Source organism: Neopelma chrysocephalum, unplaced genomic scaffold (genome assembly GCF_003984885.1).
Source record: "Neopelma chrysocephalum unplaced genomic scaffold, ASM398488v2 Primary Assembly neopelma1_42, whole genome shotgun sequence".
Lineage (NCBI taxonomy): Eukaryota > Metazoa > Chordata > Aves > Passeriformes > Pipridae > Neopelma > Neopelma chrysocephalum.
In genome coordinates this window covers 769,735-771,978 of record NW_020897700.1, presented here as the reverse complement: position 1 = coordinate 771,978, position 2,244 = coordinate 769,735, and the positions used below count along the sequence as shown (strand labels likewise).

The 2,244-nt window shown below is 35.1% G+C and overlaps 1 long non-coding RNA gene across 1 annotated transcript; it reads left to right on the top strand.

Moving 5' to 3' along the window:
- The first annotated feature begins 456 nt into the window (after positions 1-456).
- LOC113964414 lies at positions 457-1,865 on the top strand. The gene is made up of 2 exons (XR_003533186.1): positions 457-545; positions 1,797-1,865. It is a non-coding gene; the product is annotated as an uncharacterized LOC113964414 (long non-coding RNA).
- The last annotated feature ends 379 nt before the right edge of the window (positions 1,866-2,244 follow it).

The window sequence follows — 2,244 nt, the reverse complement described above, 5'->3', positions numbered from 1 at the left end:
CAGTTATTCAGTCTACCATCTGCCATATTGTCATTTTTTTCAAGAGGACTTTGTTTCATTTTTTATAGCAAAATGGCACCAAATATAGAAAGGAATTATGTTTTTCTTGTGAAACAATAACATATATTTAGCACAGCATCTTTGTTTACCCTTATTTTCATTTTGAAAGAAGAGAACAACCATCCCCGCCTCTTGGATGTCAGGATGGAACCAGCTTTCAGAAACCACTCATTTTTTCTCCTTGAAACCTGACCAGGGAAATAGTAGTAGTTGATATCAAGATGTATTTTCACTGCTATTTTGAGCAGCATTTTTGTGCTGGAGATGTAAGTGGTCTCTGTTTGCATGCACAGCAAGCAGATATTTATTAAGAGTACTGTAGTGTTTTAAATACCTCACCTCCTTTTCAGGGCTCCAGCACTGGTTGTCATGGAAACAGAACTGAGAACCAGAAACTGGCAGCTGAAATTGCCTCATCTGCTAGTGGCTGTGTCCATGTCTAGTCCTGCTTCCATGGAAACACAAGTCAGAGCAGCAAATGCAAGGTAGTAGTTTCCAAAAGCTGCCTTAAAAATAACCCTGAGCTTAGTGTTATTTTGTTTGTGATCATCTCCCCACCAGGCTGCTTAAGTAGAGCTCTTCCAGTCTGCAGTATTTGTAAGTTTAACATAGATAAAAGGGAAAAAAGGCATAAAAAACAAAGATAAATGTCCTCTTTGATTTTCTTTATTGACGTAATAGTTTTTGGGAGAGAGACTGGTTAACAAACCTTGACCTGCATAGTTACATTAACAACTGACTGCCAGAATTATCTTTGATTAATTGTGTCCTTTCTTATATTTTTGTTTATACTGAGCATGTCAGAAGCTGAGGAATGGTTGGCATGGCTTAGTTGGTTAACTAGGCCTCATTAATTCTCTCTTCGTACTGTGCCATTCCATCTCACCAAAAGAAAAAAAACAATCAGATTCAGATAATATTTTTAGTTTTCAAAAGAACTAGCTGCAAAAAAGTCCAGATAATTTTCTATGGATTTTATAACTTTTTATTTTTCCTCAAAAGTCAGAATCTATCCTCTTTATGAATTTCTGGACTTTTCATCTGGCTGTAGATCTTCTGTTTTGCAGTTGACTTGATATACTTAGAAGTCAGTGGCTTTCTGAGTAAAGATGCTCAGTTTTGAAAATGTCAATGGGTTGCCACATGTTTAGTTCAAGTACCTGTTACCCTGTTGGCCTTCTTTCCTAGGTGTAATGTTCTGTTTCAGGCAGATGAGGGGCCATTTTTTATCCTCCATTGTCCCAGCAAGTCTTCTGTTTTTTGTGATTCTAGATGGCTGGAGAAAGGGTAGCAGAATGTTAGATTATACTTGAAATGAGTAACTTTGTCAGTGTTACTTTGCTGACATCAATATCTTGTAAGATATTGTGCTCCAGAATTCAGGTGCTGCATCTAATTTGCTATTAATCCTGAGGTAATATTTGTGTTTCAGTAGTTCTTGCTGAAAAAAGAATATCAAAAGATAGTATTTGTGAAAAAAATATGGTTGAGATAGTGAAATAAGTAGCTGTGTATCTGAGCTTAAGACTTTTTAATAAGATTCATACTTTGTATGGAAGGAAAGCCATCACATCCTGAAGTCTGGATGTCAGCTAATAAACAATAAACCTCATTTAAAGGTCTAGTCATTTTATTCTAAAGCTTTCTCTCAAAGGTCACTAACTAAAACTTCTTAGAGGAATATGGTCTACCACTGATTCACTATTTGACTTAATACCTGTTTCCCTATCTTGTAGGTCTCAGATGAATTCCTGAGTGTTTTGAAGCAGAGAAAATAGAAAAGAGAACTCTTTGTCTGTGGATTCCTCCTGGGCTTCTTCTTTCTTTTTTAACTGAAACAGATGTTACTATAATTCTGAAACTCTGAAAATGTAGCTCTGGTTTGCCCAATAGGATCTAAAGAAATTCCATTTCATAAAAAAGACAAAACCTCTTTTTTTCTACTTGATATACCTCTTGTTCCTCATCAGTAGTTTTATTTATTCTGGTCATTAAAATTACTGAGAACTGCCATTTCTATCTCCATTCTTCTTTTTTTTTCCCCAGAAAACTTGCACTGTATTTTTAATTAATTCATTAAATTCTTGAAAGAAATTTCAAAAATGAGTCTGTGGCCTAAACAACTAAATAATATCTGGAACATGAAATATTTGTGCAGTTTAGAATAACTGTCACAATATTAGC